Below are 19,716 nucleotides of genomic sequence, written 5' to 3'. Positions count from 1 at the left end.
TGTTTTAAAAATAATATGTGATGTATCAGTGATTAGCACAAGCACATATTTGAAGTTATTACAATTCTAACTCTGAATATGATACAGACATGTGAGCAACCTAACCAATCCTTTAAATCACTCTTTTCTTTAAGATGATGCCCCTGGGGTTGACATTTCAGAAGCAATTGGGAGGGGGGGATCTTTTGAGACTTGATCATGTTTACAATTCTTTAGTAATCTGTACATCCAATTAATGGCAGGAGAACTTTAGTCTTTCTGTCTACACATTTGGGCAAGGATTAATGTCATGTGAAGACTGCCTTAATGCTGAAATCTGTAATATTTAAAAATTCTGTCCCCTTCTTGTAACCTGTCACCATTATCAGCATGAGGTTTTGCTAGTTTTTTTAAATGAGTAGCTATTTTTATTTATACTTATTAAAATTAGAGATAAGAATCCAAAAAGGGATACAAGTCCTCCAGAACTCAGAGTTAAAAACTGTTTATGATGAAAGAATCCATATGACCTTCACCCTTTGAGCAAGTCCAACATTATACCATAACAGATGTGCTAAGTCACTTCAGCCATGTCCAAATCTTTGTGACCCTATGGACTGTCACCCACCAAGCTCCTCTGTTCATGAGGATTCTCTAGACAAAAAACTGAGGTGGGTTGCCATGCCCTCCTCCAGGGGGATCTTCCTAATCCTCTGTGTCTCTTATGTCTCCTGCATTGGCAGGTGAGTTCTTTATCACCAGCACCACCTGGGAAGCCCATACCATAACAGAATTGATACCTCTACTAGGAGTTCTTCAGAGTAGTTTCAGAATTGGGAAATAATTTCCAAACATATCTTCACCTGGAGACACATGCAATCCATTCTTGTGCCCTATCTACAGTGCATAATGAAACTAAGATAAAGCACTGATCTTGCAGAGCTCCTCTCACACAAAGTACTCTAGAAGCTGAACCTTCAGGCAGTCATAGGATGTCTCAGAGAGAAGGTGTTTAGAGATGCACTCTGACTTCCCTTAAACAAACACACATAGCTGTGTTTTAACTTCTATAAAATAATTATGTTAATTAACACACAGTGGCTATACAGTAAATATTTAGTGAATGTATAAATGAGTGAATGAAGAACGAATGATTTTTTTAAAGATACATTGGTAATGAGTCAAATTCACATTTCCCTTTAAGCTATCTGAGGTGTAATAAATTTTTAGTTGTTTCAACATGGCTTTAAGACTTTTCCTGTATTTTGGTGATTTATAACATGTAAGAACAACAAATTAATTATCACTGGAATATCTATAATTAAAGTTCCACTTGAATGTTCTTGAGATAGAAGAATACTGTTTTCAGTGTTATTTCCTTAGTGATCAAACTTATCTATCATATTGGTTGCTGCTTCTTTAGTAGAAACAAAGTAAATTCAAATTAAATGTGCATATATTTTTGCCCACAATGATTTTTTGTTTCTTTAGGATTATTTCCTGCAAGCATGTTATAAACAGGATAATAAAAATTTTAGCTATGTTTGAAGACAGTAGTTTCTAGGACTTTGAGTTTCTAATAAACCCTATGGATTTTTCAGGATAGAGTTTTATGTTGAACATAGCTCATCCAATGAAAAAATCACCTTGGAGGACATACTCCATCTCAAATACAGGTTGAGGCATAACAGAAAACAAGGCAAACTCTGCCTCTGACCTTATGGAACTTAAAGTCAAATTCTGAGACTCTCTTTGTGCCCTCTTATTCAGAACTCTGCATCCTAACTGACTTGGACCTCTGAATTTTTGACCACAGACCATATATTTCTTCTATACTTTTAAAGATTTTTTGGGTTATAGTGATTGAAACAAATTCTAGGTAAGAAAGTCTAAAAAGTTTCCCAAAATCTGTTAAAATAAACCTGTCCACATTTTGGAAACACAAACTGGAAATAAGAGAACTCTTGATTTCTTTTTTCTGCATTCCAGTGAAGGCCATCAATCTATTATACTTAAATTCATGATATATATTTTAAAATTTAAAAACTCTGAATAAATACTATGACTATGTTTTTTTTTTACAAATGCATATCTGAACGGCTTTCAGAAATGTATATTTACCGATATTTACTATATTTGTTTTCAAAGTGGAAGTGTTAATATATTTTCAAACGTATATTTAAGCCCATGTACTGTTATTCTCTTTGTTTCCAAATATATGCTTAACTGTTTTTCATATGTATTATGTCACTTGTAGATTATATTATATGCTTGTTAACATGATGACCTCTCTTACTTGAGGATCCCAAAACAACTTCTGGAAGATTATGTGTGTGTATGTGTATAGGAATGGGTAGTTGATACCATATGTGGAAAAGAAAACTTAAAACTGATATATGAGAAATTGTCATAGTTAGCTTCACTTTTTGCATAAGGAATGAGCAAAAGTCATGTTTGAAAAAGATTGTATTTTTATTTTTATAATCCTCATATTAGTCTCGGATCTCCAGAAAAACACAGAATCATATATATATATATATATATATATATATATAACTTGCCCTATGTGATTATGGAGACTGAGAAGTCTCATGATCTGTCAACTGAAAGCTGGAGACCGAGGAAAGTCAGTGGTATAGTTCTAGTCCAAATGCAAAGGTCTGAGAACTGGGAAAGTCAATGGTATAAGTCCCAGTCAGTTGGAAGGCAGGAGAAAACTGGCACCTCAGCTCAAGTAGACAGGCAGAGAGAACAAATTCTCCCTCTTCTGCCTTTCAGTCCTATTCTGGCCCTCAAGTTGCCTACACATGTTGGAGAGGGTAATCTCCTTAATTCAGCCTACTGATTAAAGTGCTAATCTAATCAGGAAACAGTCACAGGCACCCCTAGATTATATAATGATTAGTCAAACATATGGACACTTTTTGACCCAGTCAAATTACAAGAAAAATTAACCATTACAGCACTCTTCTCCAAATCATTCAGTTCAGTTCAGTCGCTCAATCGTGTCCAACTCTTTGCGACCCCATAAATCGCAGCACGCCAGGCCTCCCTGTCCATCACCAACTCCCAGAGTTCACGCGAACTCACGTCCATAGAGTTAGTGATGCCATCCAGCCATCTCATCCTCTGTTGTCCCCTTCTCCTCCTGCCCCTAATCCCTCCCAGCATCAGAGTCTTTTCCAATGAGTCAACTCTTCCCATGAGGTGGCCAAAGAACTGGAGTTTCAGCTTTAGCATCATTCCTTCCAAAGAACACTCAGGACTGATCTCCTTTAGAATGGACTGGTTGGATCTCCTTGCAGTCCAAGGGACTCTCAAGAGTCTTCTCCAACATCACAGTTCAAAAGCATCAATTCTTCGGCACTCTGCTTTCTTCACAGTCCAACTGTCACATCCATACATGACCGCAGGAAAAACCATAGCCTTGACTAAACAGACCCATGTTGACAAAGTAATGTCTCTGCTTTTGAATATGCTATCTAGGTTGGTCATAACTTTCCTTCCAAGGAGTAAGTGTCTTTTAATTTCATGGCTGCAGTCACCATCTGCAGTGATTTTAGAGCCCAAAAAAATAAAGTCTGACACTGTTTCCCCATCTATTTCTCATGAAGTGATGGGACCAGATGCCATGATCTTAGTTTTCTGAATGCTGAGTTTTGCCAAGAGAATGCACTGGTCATAGCAAACACCCTCTTCCAACAACACAAGAGAAGACTCTACACATGGACATCACCAGATGGTCAACACCGAAATCAGATTGATTATATTCTTTGCAGCCAAAGATAGAGAAGCTCTATGCAGTCAGCAGAAACAAGACTGGGAGCTGACTGTGGCTCAGATCATGAACTCCTTATTGCCAAATTCACACTTAAATTGAAGAAAGTAGGGAAAACCACTAAACCATTCAGGTATGACCTAAATCAAATCCAAATCATTATCTTTCTTTTTTTCTTATTGCTGACAAGTTCTCATGGAGAAAGATGTGGCTATCACAAAATGCAGGTGTATATGTAGCTATGTGGGAATGACTTTTACTTGAGTTCCTTAGTCTCTCATCCAAATTTTTCAAATAGAAACTAATTCATCCACTTTAAGGAAAGTGCTCAAAACGTATACGATCTACTGTCACCTAGAGTCAATCACCTTTAAAAGGATGTGAATATTTCCATAGTAACTTTGTATGGTTCTGGTTTATTTGTACATATATTTAAAAAATTATTTTATATTGGAGTATAATTGATTAACAATGCTGTGTTAATTTCAGGTATACAGCAAAGCAATTCAGTTATACATAGTAACTTTTGAAAATGGAGATCTCAAATAACAAAGATAGTTAACATAAAAGGGGATATAGTGTATTAGACCTAAAATGGGTGAGGGATACCTCACATTTCTCTGGCTACATTTTCTATCTTAACTTTAGCCATAATTAGTATTCTGTTTCCTTCCTTGATTATATGTAAAATTAAGTCTTGCCTTCCTTTTTATTGCTCCAACCCAAACCAATCGCTTCTTAATTCCCAACTATAGCTGGAGTCACCTGAAGGACTCTCTTGAAGAACAGAGCCATCACCCACTTCCTCTCCTCTATTCTAGCTCTTCATGGTATTGTGTTCTAGTGCTTCCACTGCTAAGATCTGTTTTGTTGGTTCCATTTGAGAGAAAAAAATCTACTTATTGCCTGCATAAACAGACCCACTGTTTGTGATAAGGCATCTAATATTAGAATCTATCTTTTCATACAAACTCTCCTTAAGGCCATAGGTTCTGGTTCCCACATGGTTTTGCCACTTCATTCCCTTCACCTCCTAGAACCCACCGCTGGCTCCTCCTATCCCATTCTGATTTATGGGTAGACATAATTCAAGATTCATTTTACTTAACCTTGGATCAGATTAATAAATTATTATTGTTTACTATCTGAACTTTTAAATAAGACATCTCCTAATTTCAATTCATTTATTAAAAGGCAATTTTTAGGTCTTATTTTAATTATTTTATCTGACTCTATTTTCTGATTCATTAAGCATTATGTAATAATTTTCAATATTATCCATATACAACATAATAGCGTACAAGGGTTCTTCCAATAAAATAAGGTCAGAAAAATAAGTTTATAAAATGAGAACACATAAATACCTGTAGGTGATTCATGTTGATTTATGGCATAAACCAACACAATTTTGTAAAGCAATTATCATTCAATTAAAAATAAATAAATAAATAAAAGAGAAAAAAATAAAAAATAAAAATACATTTTTTTAAAAAAGAAAAAATAAGAAAACATAAATAAAAGCAAACCAAAAAATATATATCAGTAAACCAGCAATGGAACTAAGAAGTTGAAAATGTCAAAAATTTAAAATTAATTATGCACCTATATAGCATGTTACAGAGGTGGATAAAATAAAGTCATGTTATTTTAGATTTTTTAAGAAGTAGTTGTTTTTAAATTGTAAATTATAATCACCTAAAGAGGATTTTTAAAAGTCAAATAACCAACCATTTTATAGTCATATAACCATATAAGTTAAATCCCAATCCCCCCAGAGTGGGGATTCTGCTTCAGTAAGAATGTAGCAAGGCCTGAGCAAATTGGCCGTCAGAGTTTGAGCCACACTGCTGTGTAAGGGTTACTGCTCTCAGTTTACCCTCTTTTCTCTACCATCTTTGTTATAATAGGGTTAAATAAACCCTATTAGTTATATATAACCATGCGTGCATGTGTGCTAAGTAAGTCACTTCAGCCGTATCCGACTCTCTGCAATCCCCATGGACTGTAGCCTGCCAGGCTCCTCTGTCTATGGGATTCTCCAGACAAGAATACTGGGGTGGGTTGCCATATCCTCCTCATATGCTACCATACTTGGGCCTATTTTCCACCCTAAATTTTATGGCTATAAAAACAGTATTTTTTAGGTGACTAAATTCCAACATCAGAATAAAGATAATCATGTACACTTTTTTCTTTAACTTCTTTACTGGAGGTAGTCACTTTCCTCCTGAAATCTTTCAAATGAATTCTCCTTTGAATTCTATCATGACACTTCCTGGGGAAGACACTTAGAAGATATTTATTATTAACAAATAAAAGGTAGGCCCATTCTTCTCAAACAGTGTATTGTCACCTGGAAATCTTATTAAAATGCAGATTCTGGTTCACAAGGTCTGGGTAGAACCAGAGATTCCACATGTTCAACAAACTCTCAGGAGGTGCTGATGCTTCCTGCTCTTGATTACACTTTGAGTAACAAGGATGAGACTATAATTCACATATATATGCTTCAAAGCTTGCTTATGAAATGAGATTATTCCGCTCACTGATACTAGGGTAAACCTTGCACGCTCAGTCACTTGGCTGTGTCTGACTCTTTGTGAACCTATGGACTGTAGCGCACCAGGCTTCTCTGGGCATGAGATTATCCCAACAAGAATACTGGAGTGTGTTGCTATTTTCTTCTGCAGGGAATCTTCCTGGTCCAGGAATCTAACCTGTGTCTCCTGCATTGGCAGGTAGACTCTTTACCAATGAGACACCTGGGAAGCCCAGACATGATTGTATTCTATTAAATATTTTTCACAACCTTTCAAAAAATTTAATCAAATTTATATAAGGATAGATTAAAGGAATTTGCTGATTTCTTTCCCATCCAATGTATTTCAACATATTAAACTGAGTTTTTAAATACAATCTTTGGCTTGGTTTTTAATGCATTTAAGGTCTCTGACGTTATCACAGCTTTCTTTCAACTCTTACCTACATAATATCCATGATCACCAATGTTTTCTGAGGTTTTATAATAGATGTCAATAATAACTGACCAAGCATTTTACTGTTTATATAATTTCAAACATATTGTATAATTGTATATTTATAATAGTAAAATGTAATTGGTATAATAATTTAAGGATAAGAAAACCAGACTCAGAGATGAAGTGACTTTTCCAATATCGTTCCAGAATAGTAAATGATGACACAACCCAGTAACCTAACTCTGATTTCTACTTCCATGCTTCAGCTGCTGCTGCTGCTGCTAAGACGCGTCCGACTCTGTGCGACCCCATAGACGGCAGCCCACCAGGCTTCCCCTTCCCTGGGATTCTCCAGGCAAGAACACTGGAGTGGGTTGACATTGCCTTCTCTGACTCCAGGTTCAGCAGGACCTATTAACCCATAAAAATAAATTAGAAGGATTGTATTATCAGATTTAACAGCTAGAATCATTAATGCAATGGTTAAAGTTGCCCTAGACTAGAGGGAAATTTAAAAGATAGAGGGTATTTGTGTATGTCTGGCTAATGCTGTACAGTAGAAACTAATACAGCATTGTAAAGCAACTATACCCCAATAAATACTAGTTTTAAAAGATAGAATAAAGGTTAATAAACAAAAGAGAATATGGCCCAGGAAGAAGAATAAAGCACAATACATGATGATAACCTAGACAAGGGCTATGAAAAGGTAATGTTACAGATGACACATGGATGGATAGTTTAAAAACTTGGCAAGCCACATAATTAGGAGTAGCTATAAAAGGTCAAATAAAAAGGTGATTATTATACACGCTGGGAAAAATACTGTGGTGATATATTGTATTGCAAAAGAGTTTCTAGAAAAATATAGTTTTCATTTACTCTAAATAAAGTAAGGAAGTGGTATAGCATAAATGCAATAAAAGAACAGTTTTTTAAAAAGAGAGAAGAAATTAAAAAAAAATGTTGGTCTTTATCCTAACTGTATAAATATATAAATGATATATATTGGTATTTTATAATTTTAGCTATATACCCATATTTTCATTTACTATAAATAACAATGTTATATATTCATAGATAGCACCATCAAAAAATATAAAAATGAAAATATATGAATTATTTATTGTACAAATGGTTTTCTAAAGCACAAAGCCCACAGTTAAACCTAATAAACTAGATCTATACAATTTTATGCCTGTTATTAAAAATTTTACCTTTTTTTCTCATTGCTGATGGTTTAGCTTGGGTTTTTATTTTATGGATTTCTTTTTAGCATTACTATTTAATATATAAAACAGATTTAAACCAACAAGTGCATAATTTCCCAGCTAAGAACAGGACATAGCAAAATACAGTGCTATTTACTGTAAAGAATATAATATTACAGTGGTAATTTCTAAGAATAAAATTAAACTTCAGTAACCTAACCAGAAGGCATCTTACATGTCTGCATTTCTAAATAAGGTTATTTAAACTTAAGCCAAATTCAAACATTGATTTCTTCTGCTAACATAGAGATAATTTAGTTGAAGATGAACAATAAGAATACAATAGAAATATATTTAAAGTTGGTTTTTCCCTGGTGTCTCAGATAGTAAAGAATATACCTGCCAGTGCAGAAGACCTGGGTTGGATCCCTGGATCAGGAAGATCCCCTGGAGAAGACAATGGCTACCCACTCCACTATTCCTGCCTGGAGAATTTCATGGACAGAGGAGCCTGGTAGGGTACAGTCCATGGGGTCACAAAGAGTTGGACAGGACTTAATGACTTTCACTTTCATATTTAAAGTAGTAAGTAAAGTAGTAAGCGGTAAAGTAGTATGATTTGCAGCAGCAGCATAAAAAAAATATTAGAGAAAACTGATGGGTATGGAAGTCAGATAAAGATAAATGGAAGAACCAGAATTAGTATCTGTACAAAAGACAAACATCTTCTTCCCCATTATATTCCCTGGGCTACTCTCTCCCATCATTCAGATTCCTGCTCAAATGCCACCTCATCACAGAGGGCTTCCTTTGGCACTCCATTAGAAACCATACTCACCTACCAGCTCCAGCCCTCTGATTGTTGAATTATTCATGGGACTCCCTAACACTTTAAATATCTATTTGGTTCTCTCTTTCCACCAGAAGAGAAACTCAACAACATAATAACTTTATTTCTGCTTCTCCCTGTTGTCTTTGCACTTAATACTTACTCAGTAATACTTGCAGAAGAATTCAATGAGAAGACCACTGCTTGCAAACTGATTAAAATTAAGGAAAAGCTGATCAAATGCAACAGAGTAAAACGGTTATTATAATGATTTATTATTATAAAGAATAAAGGCAAAGATGATACATAAATATGTTTTAGTCTGTTCCTTGTGTTGCTAAATATTACAATAATGGCATTTAATTTGTTTTGATAGATTTTAAACAAATTAATTGAACATATGTTAAAATTAATAATCAACAATTTATTGCTTATTTATTATAAATTTATTTATTGCTGCAGTTTTAAATAACAAATATGTTTTAATGACTAAAACTTTATATTAAAATTTTTACAGAGAAATTTTACATCTTTAGAATTCTGAAACATTCAGCTTCATATCAAGTTTTTCCAATTAAATAATGATTTTTATGGTACCAGTTCAGTTCAGTTCAGTCACTCAGTCATGTCCATCTCTTTGTGATCCCATGAACTGCAGCATGCCAGGCCTCCCTGTCCATCACCAACTCCCGAAGTTCATCCAAACCCATGTCCATAGAGTCGGTGATGCCATCCAACCATCTCATCCTCTGTTTTCCCCTTCTCCTCCTGCCCTCAATCTTTCCCAGCATCAGGGACTTTTCAAATGAGTCAACTCTTTGCATCAGGTGGCCAAAGTATTGGAGTTTCAAGTAATGACTCTGCTTTTTAATATGCTGTCTAGCTGGAAGAAGCACAAGCTGGAATCAAGATTGCTGGGAGAAATCTCAATAACCTCAGATATGCAGATGACACCACCCTTATGGCAGAAAGTGAAGAAGAACTAAAAAGCTTCTTGATGCAAGTGAAAGAGGAGAGTGAAAAAGTTGGCTTAAAGCTCAACATTCAGAAAATGAAGATCATGGCATCCGGTCCCTTCACTTCATGGGAAATACATGGGGAAACAGTGGAAACAGTGTCAGACTTTATTTTTTGAGCTCCAAAATCACTGCAGATGGTGATTGCAGCCATGAAATTAAAAGATGCTTACTCCTTGGAAGGAAAGTTATAACCAACCTAGACAGCGTATTCAAAAGCAGAAACATTAGTTTGCCAACAAAGGTCCATTTAGTCAAGGCTATGGTTTTTCCAGTAGTCATGTATGGATGTGAGAGTTGGACTGTGACGAAAGCTGAGCCCCGAAGAATTGATGCTTTTGAACTGTGGTGTTGGAGAAGACTCTTGAGAGTCCCTTGGACTGCAAGGAGATCCAACCAGTCCATTGTGAAGATCAGCCCTGGGATTTCTTTAGAAGGAATGATGCTAAAGCTGAAACTCCAGTAGTTTGGCCACCTGATGCAAAGAGTTGACTCATTGGAAAAGACTCTGATGCTGGGAGGGATTGGGGGCAGGAGGAGAAGGGGAAAACAGAGGATGAGATGGCTGGATGGTATCACCGACTCGATGGATGTGAGTTGAGTGAACTCCGGGAGTTGGTGATGGACAGGGAGGCCTGGCGTGCTGCAATTCATGAGGTCTCAAAGACTTGGACACGACTGAATGACTAAACTGAACTTAACTAAACTGAACTAGCATTTTCTTAAAGTGAAATGTCACTTCAGGGTAAAATATACTTTTAGATAAAATATGGTATTATTACAAAAATATAACCAGGTTACTGAATAAACTGGACTTTCTAGTGCAAAATTACAAAATAATAAATACTTTTTTCTATACCTTTGGTTCCAAAAAGTCATTCCTCCCTGACCCTGGATAAAACCTTAAGTAAATAGCATAGTTTTTCAGTCACTGATGATCATTGAATATTTGTGATGCTGTGAAGAACCTCTGATTCTCATATATTGCTGATGAATATACAAACTGATACAAGTTTTAGGGAAAAAGTTCCAGCACTTTCATAGAAAATTAAATACATACTTATTCCTATCCAATAACCCCTGTTTATTTACCCAAAAGAAGTAAAAGCTAATGTCAACAAAGAAGCTTACATAAGGATGTGTACAGAATTTTTATTCATGATATGAAATAGTTCTGACACTAGAAATAACCCTTGTTTCTATTAATAAAATGAAGAAACAATATGGTACATTAATAGAGTGAAACACAACTCATCAATAAAAAAGAACAAACTACTGATACATACAACATGGTTGAATTTCAAAATCTTTATTCTGAGTGAAAGAAGTCTTACACAAAAGAGAATATGATTTCACTTATATGAAGCTTGGGGAAAAAAAAAAAAGTTTTGATTAAAAGTGTTAGGTAGTTAGAATAGAAAAAAGGAGTCCAAAATAGCTGTGGCTAAAAGACAAAAAAAGGAAAAAGCCTTTGAAAATAGAACAAAGGAAGATCTGAGGACCAGAGTGAGAACCTGAGGTGAAACAAATAGCCCTCCTGGCTAGCCCAATTTACATAGGGCAGGCTCAGGGGAGGAGAAAAAACATATAAAAAGAGGAGCCCAAACTGAGCCACTGGCCTCTCTTCTCTTCTTATCTTTTGGGTCAGTCCACCCTATGCTTCGAGGATGTATTTTCCTTTGCTTTCTAAATAAAACTGAGTTGTAACACTAGTCTGTCTGTTGCTATGAATTTTTGCTGTGGCAAGACAGAACTGGAGAAATTACACACTCCCCCGACATAAACTGAGTTGTAACACTGGTCGGTCCATCGCTTCAAATTTTTGCTGTGGTGAGACAGAACTGGGTAAATTACAAACTCCCCCAACATATATGGTGCCATTTCTAAGATTTAACCTGGCTGAAACAATCTCAGCTTGGCCCCCATGAGACGGAGGCCAAGCACAGCAGAAGCCCAACTCAGGGATAGCTCCTGCATGAACATGGAAGCTGAACATGAAGAAAACCCAGTAAAGTGTAAGTGACAAGAAGTGCAGAACGCTGGAAACTGGGACAGCAAAAACAAACTCGGCAGAAAGCTCTCACGGCTCAGTCTCAGATTTCAGAAGACCTCCAGTTAAGGTAGAAGATCCTCGCTCCTATGGCTGGAAGGACATATGGCTAACAAAATCTTAATTCATTTACAATCTGTCATTTCTTATTTCCTTGAACCCCCCACAAACAGGCGAGTGGCAGTGGGTGCAATTGAGGGACTCTGGCAGGGGCTACTTATAGCTGTTGTCCAAGTGAGTGGGGATTCTTCTGTCCTTAATCTTTGTGCCAAGGATCAGGCCATTGAAAACTGTGAACACAGGTCAGGTATTTAGTAGATTTTCTGGCAGGTTATGAAGAGGATTCCTCTGCACGTTTTTCCCACTGCTTTTTCCTCCTGTCCTTCAGCTTCTCTCTCCCGGGATTTGAGCCTGGCCAAAACCCACAGTGTCTGGCTTCAGGACCTAATGAAGCTCAGGCTCTTGATGTCTCATTGCAAAAATTCAGTGAGAGACAGCATAGGTAAGAGGTGGATTTGTGCAGATTCAGAGAGAAGCATAGACCACAGAATGTGGGCCATCACAAAGCGGAGTGCAGTGGCCATGGAATGTGGGGGTTAGTTTTTGCAAGCTGGGTGATTTCACATGCTAATGAGTGGGAGGATCATTCCAAAAATTGGGGAACCATCCACTCCTCAGTCTTTTGACAGTGCCTTGGAACTGTCCTGGCACCTCTGGATGTGTCATTTAGCTTGCAGATTGAGGATCAAGGTTTAGTTTAATTTGACTAGTCATATTGGACCCATTTGATTTTAATTGGTCTATGTTATTCCCTTGGGCTATGTCATTCTTTCAAAAGTTGTGTCCTGTCCCCTTCCCTTCTGTTTCATGCTCTTTTCCTAAGCCCCGTCTGAACCCACAATGTTGCCTCTACAATCTTCTGGAGAGACAACCAGAAAATAGCTGACCCTTGGGAGGGAAATACTGTGTAATATCCAATCCCTCTAGATATTCAGGCCTTCATCTACCATCTTTCCCAAAACATGTGCAATAAGAGCATCTCTCAGTGAACTCACTAAGGTGGGTGACAGTCACACAATGCCTGCTAGAAGTCCATCTGTTGGTGGCATCCCTTCAAGGCAATTGGGCTTCCAAGGATAATTTTTGCCACTTTGGGAGTTAACCCTGCAGACCGTTTGGGCCCAAACCCTTATCACCCTTCTCCTAAAGTTACAAACATACCCCTGGATCAAATCTCCACTCCACTTTTATGGAACAAGTGGTTTATTGCCTCATCAATTTGTTCTTCAGAGAAGGCAATGGCACCCCACTCCAGTACTCTTGCCTGGAAAATCCCATGGACGGAGGAGCCTGGTGGGCTGTAGTCCATGGGGTCGCGAAGAATCGGACATGACTGAGCGACTTCACTTTCACTTTTCACTTTCATGCATTGGAGAAGGAAATGGCAACCCACTCCAGTATTCTTGCCTGAAGAGTCCCAGGGACAGCGGAGCCTGGTGGGCTGCCACCTATGGGGTCGCACAGAGTCGGACATGACTGAAGCCACTTAGCAGCAGCAGCAGCAGCAGCAATTTGTTCTTAAGCCACGTACTAACTCCTACAAACAGGACCCCGCCCTCTTGTAGGCAATTTAGCTCCACCCCGCTTATTATTAAAATACTCTTAATGCCCCAACAGGACCAGATAACCCACTCCTTTGTCATTACTTCTGTTATTGCCAAAAGTGGGTTTATGACAGTGAAGTGTTTACCAATGGAAACACCCTAAACTGCTCTTATGGAGGACTAGGGGTGGAAATCAGTGACTTACATTCCCCCAGAGCTGTAAGAGGATAAGGCTTATGGCTGTTTCACCATGTACCCAGTCTCAGGGCACAGGCTTGGACTGCTTTATATCATGATATCTATTCCCATCCACAGTGGACAAACCAGCAATGAGTTAAGATTACAACACCTTAATCCTACCCAGCACTGGTCATGCTGGATACCTTGGGGATGCTGAACTCCAGTCTGGGGGTCCAGGACATCGACCTGCCTCAACCTGCCTAGGGATCTGGTCCTTGAAAGGTTGTCATGCCTCAACCTGCTCAGGGATCTGCCAGGCCAGGGGTCCCAGGAGGTCAACATGCCTTAACCTGCCCAGGGACCCAATTCTTGGGAGGCCGACCTGCCTCTCCCTGCCCGGGGATTCAATCTCCAGGAGGCTGTCACATCTCAGCCTGCCTGGGGATATGCAACCTGATCCAGGGATGCTTGACTCTCAGGTTGCAATAGTACTGGGTAGAATAATTTTCAAAAAGACTCATTCCTAAGGAAGTCCACCAATGGAAACAGGAGGCCTATTAATTTTTTTTTCTTTTTTCTTTTCCTTATTGTCATTGCTGTCTTTCAGATGAGAAATAACCAATCCACTCCTCAGCAGATGCTATTGAGATGCAAGGACATATGTCCTTGATAACTGGAAGCTGTTTGATCCTCTACCCCTAAGGAGAAGTCACTTAAAATTATTTTGTGCCACTGCATGACCATGGTACCCTTTGGGGGACAAAGAACACTGACCTGAGGATGGGAGTTTAAATTACAATACCATCCTTCAGCTAGACTTATTCTGCAAAAGACAAGAGAAATGGACAGAGATCCCCTATGTCCAAATTTTCTTCCAAATAAGAGATACCAAGGGAACATTTCATGCAAAGATGGGCTTGATAAAGGACAGAAATGGTATGGAGCTAACAGAACCAGAAGATATTAAGAAGAGGTAGCAAGAATACACAGAAGAACTGTGCAAAAAAGAGCTTCATGACCAAGGTAATCACGATGGTGTGATCACTCATCTAGAGCCAGACATCCTGGAATGTGAAGTCAAGTGGGCCTTAGAAAGCATCACTATGAACAAAGCTAGTGGAGCTGATAGAATTCCAGTTGAGCTATTTCAAATCCTGAAAATGATGCCGTCAAAGTGCTGCACTCAATATGCCAGCAAATTTGGAAAACGCAGGAGTGGCCACAGGACTGGAAAAGGTCAGTTTTCATTCCAATCCCAAAGAAAGGCAATGCCAAAGAATGCTCAAACTACCACGCAATCGCACTCATCTCACACGCTAGTAAAGTAATGCTCAAAATTCTCCAAGCCAGGCTTCAGCAATACATGAGCTGTGAACTTCCAGATGTTCAAGCTGGTTTTAGAAAACGCAGAGGAACCAGAGATCAAATTGCCAACACCCACTGGATCATAGAAAAAGCAAGAGAGTTCCAGAAAAACATCTATTCTGCTTGATTGACTATGCCAAAGCCTTTGACTGTGTGGATCACAATAAACTGGAAAATTCTGAAAGAGATGGGAATACCAGACCACCTGACCTGCCTCTTGAGAAACCTATATGCAGGTCAGGAAGCAACAGTTAGAACTGGACATGGAACAACAGGCCAGTTCCAAATAGGAAAAGGAGTCTGTCAAGGCTGTATATTGTCACCCTGCTTATTTAACTTCTATGCATAATACATCATGAGAAATGCTGGGCTGGAAGAAGCACTAGCTGGAATCAAGATTGCTGGGAGAAATATCAATAAACTCAGATATTCAGATGACACCACCCTTATGGCAGAAAGTGAAAGGAACTCAAAAGCCTCTTGATGAAAGTGAAAGAGGAGAGTGAAAAAGTTGGCTTAAAGCTCAACATTCAGAAAACGAAGATCATGGCATCCGGTCCCATCACTTCATGGGAAATAGATGGGGAAACAGTGGAAACAGTGTCAGACTTTATTTTTTTGGGCTCCAAAATGACTGCAGATGGTGATTGCAGCCATGAAATTAAAAGATGCTTACTCCTTGGAAGAAAAGTTATGACCAACCTAGATAGCATATTGAAAAGCAGAGACATTACTTTGCCAACAAAGGTCCGTCTAGTCAAGGCTATGTTTTTCCCAGTGGTCATGTATGGATGTGAAAGTTGGACTGTGAAGAAAGCTGAGTGTTGAAGAATTGATGCTTTAGAACTGTGACATTGGAGAAGACTCTTGAGAGTCCCTTGGATTGCAAGGAGATCCAACCAGTCCATCCTAAGGGAGATCAGTCCTGGGTGTTCTTTGGAAGGAATGATGCTAAAGCTGAAACTCCAATAGTTTGGCCACCTCATGCGAAGAGCTGACTCATTGGAAAAGACTCTGATGCTGGAGGGATTGGGGGCAGGAGGAGAAGGGGATGACAGAGGATGAGATGGCTGGATTGCATCACCGACTTTATGGACATGAGTTTGAGTGAACTCTCGGAGTTGGTGATGGACAGGGAGGCCTGGCGTGCTGCAATTCATGGGGTCTCAAAGAGTTGGACACGACTGAGCAACTGAACTGAAGAGACATGAAGGAACTCTGTCTTAAGTATGGGATTGTTGTATGCCCTTAAAGTGAGGCTACTAGGTAGGAAAAGGAGAAGGAAACGGCAACCCACTCCAGTATTCTTGCCTGGAGAATCCCATGGATGGAGGAGCCTGGCAGGCTACAGTCCATGGGGTCACAAAAAGTCAGACACGACTGAGCGACTTCACTCACTTCACTTCACTCAAAGTGAGCCTACTAGGTAACTGGTGTTAGGCACAGACAACCAAGAGAAGGAAGCCCACCGTGAAGCCTCACCTCCCATGGCTCCCGAGTTGCCCTGGTGTTCCTTCCTTGTATCCAAATGTATGCCCATGTCTGGGAACACCCAGTCCACAAAAGCCAATTCGAGTATGTCCTTTAGTTGAAACTGGAGAATTCAGACCAACCCAGGTCCATAAGTCCTTCTCCCTCTTAAAACTAAGATAGATCAAACAAGACCTGGGAAGCTACACAGATGGCCCAGGCAAATATATAGATACATTCCAACACATTACCTTGGCCTTTGACTTGATGTGGAGGGACATCACGTTATATTTAGTCAAACTTTATCTGACCCTGAGCATGCTAGGGTATTAAAGGAAACCCAAAGATATGCTACAGGGCTTCACATGTCAAGTGACAAATACCCTGTAGGGGAAACTTCAGTCCCCTCCTCAGATTCTAATTGGAATTATAATGACCCTGAGCACATCTGGAAAAGGAATCATTTTCTGATCTGTGCAAAGGCTGGACTAAAATCGGGCCAGCAAAAAGTAATCAGTTCTGTCCAGTTCTCAGCAAAAACTCAGGAGCCCAATGAGAACCCCGTTGCCTTTCTGAAAAGGCTAAAACAGGCCCTCTAAAAGTTTACCAATCTGGACTTAGACTCTTACGAGGGACAGGTGATTTTAAAGGACAAATGCCTGTCCCAATGCACATCAGACATCAGGATAAAGTTACCACAGCTACAGCAGCAGGACCCTACTGCCTCTTTAGATGAGATGGTTCAGAGAACCACCGATACCTTTCAAAACAGAGAACGGAAGAGGGAAGCCAAGACCCAGGAGAGGGAGAAAAGGAAAAAGACAAGGCATGCCCAGATGCTGGCCACCCTCCTGCAAAGCCCTATGCCAAACCCTGAGTCATTGAAAGACAAGGCATGAGGCAAATGCTTTATCTATAGACAGGCAGGACACTGGACCAAAGAGTGTCCAAACATGACAAGTCTCCTAAAAAGGCTTGCTACAAATGCCATCAATTGGGACATTGGCCAGCATTCTGCCCTCAAGACCCAAGAGCTGCAAGGTCAAGTGCTAAGCCTTCCCTCACAATGGTTCAGCAGGACTGAAGTGGCCCACTCCAGCCTGTCCACCTCTCACAGATAACCATCATGGGGCTGGAGCCCAGGCTGCAACTGGATGCAGCAGGTAAGTCTGAGAATTTCTTGGTTGACATGGGGGCTACCTACTCTGTCCTGACCGGAGCCTTCTCCTCCCAAACTTGTGCCACTTTTGGTCCTACAGGAAAAACAATTACAAAAAATTCACCTGAGCACTTTGTTGCTGGGACAAATATTTTCCCACCAGTTTCTGATGGTCCCTGAGTGTCCTATTCTCTTATTGAGAAGAGATCTTTCCTTGCCTTTGAAATTTTGCAGCTATTGCAGTCCTGATAGAAGATGCTTTAAAGCTCTCTCTTGGGGGCAAACTAACTATTTTTACCAGCCATCAAGTGAAACAACTTCTGAATGGGAGAGGCCATTTATGGATGTCTGATCAAAGGATCCTCAGATATCAAGTAGTGCTGATGGAAAATCCAGGCGTGACTATATCCCTTTGTGAGGCTCTTAACCCAGCTACCTCCTGCCTACCCCCAAGAGCTCTCTCCCCTTTCACTCTTGCCTAGAAACCTTGGACCACTAGACAAAACCCCAAGAGGGATTGACAGAAGATCCTCTAACCAATCCTGAGGAAATCTGGTACACTGATGGAAGTAGCTTTGTCTTGGATGGAAAAAGAAGAGCCAGAAATGAAATAGTCTCCAATTTTGAGACCACAGAGGCAAAACCTTTGCCACTAGATACTTCAGCCCAATTGGCTGAGCTCATAGCCCTGACTCGAGGTTTAGAGCTGGGAAAAGGAAAAAGAATAGCCATTTATACTGAGTCCAAGTATGCCTTTCTGGTGCTACATGCACGTGCTGCTATTTGGAAAGAAAGAGGCCACTTGACTACCCGAGGGTCCCCAATCAAACATGGTGATCAAAGCCTTAGGTTCATGGAGGCACTTCATCTGCCCACTGAGGTTTTAGTCTCCCATTGTAAAGGACACAAAAAGGGAGCACGGAAATGGCACAAGGGAACCAAACAGCCCATCAGGCAGCTAAGAGATAGCATTACAGAACAATGATCTAATATGGGTTGCCACCCTAGTTCCATGGACTAATTTGCCAGAAACTCCTTCATATACTGAAGATGAGACTCTTAAACTTAAGAGTGAGGGCTTTGATGATCATATAGGGTGGTTCCACAAGGAAGGACTCCTTTTCCTGCCTGGGAACCTCCAGTGGCAGTTAGTTAACTCCTTACATGCCACCACTCATTTAGGTGAAAAGGCCCTTCAAATATTACTAGAAAGGTCCTTCAGAGGAACAGGCCTCCAAATGACTATAAGGCAAGTGGTCTCCTCTTTTCCCACTTGCCAATTAAACAATGCCCAAGGAGCTCGAAGACCCCAGCTGGTCCAGCCACCCAACAATATGAGACCTACCAAGAAGAGGACTGGCAGATGGACTTCACCCCAGATGCCAGTTTCTCAAGGATATAAATACCTATTAGTCATGATAGATACATTGACAGGATGAATTGAAGTATTTCCCACCCTGACTGAGAAGGCTTGCTGCTGCTGCTGCTGCTAAGTTGCTTCAGTCGTGTCTGACTCTGTGTGACCCATAGACAGCAGCCCACCAGGCTCCCCCATCCCTGGGATTCTCCAGGCAAGAACACTGGAGTGGGTTGCCATTTCCTTCGCCAATGCATGAAAGTGAAAAGTGAAAGTGAAGTCGCTCAGTCGTGTCTGACTCTTTGCAACCCCATGGACTGCAGCCTACCAGGTTCCTCTGTCCATGGGATTTTCCAGGCAAGAGTACTGGAGTGGGGTGCCAATGGCCTTCTTCGTAGGAAGGCTTAGGAGGTTGTAAAAAACCGCTCCATGAAACTATTCTGAGATTTGGTCTGCCCGGGTCATTACAAAGTAAAAATGGGGCATCATTTACTTCTAAAGTTACCCAAGGAGCCTCTAAAGCATTAGGCATTACTCATTATCTCCATTGTGCCTGGATTACTCAGTCTTCAGGAAAAGTAGAAAGAGCCAAGCAATTCTTATAATCAGTGACAGAAAATAAAAAAATAAATAACCCAGGAGACTTCTCTGGGATGGAAGGAGGCTTTACCAGTAGCTCTCCTCTGCATGCATATTGCCCCTAAGAAACAGGTCAGTCTTAGTCCTTATGAGATGCAGTA

This window comes from Bubalus bubalis, chromosome 6 (assembly GCF_019923935.1).
Source record: "Bubalus bubalis isolate 160015118507 breed Murrah chromosome 6, NDDB_SH_1, whole genome shotgun sequence".
In the NCBI taxonomy this organism is placed as follows: domain Eukaryota; kingdom Metazoa; phylum Chordata; class Mammalia; order Artiodactyla; family Bovidae; genus Bubalus; species Bubalus bubalis.
Note: the sequence above shows the minus strand (reverse complement) of the source record.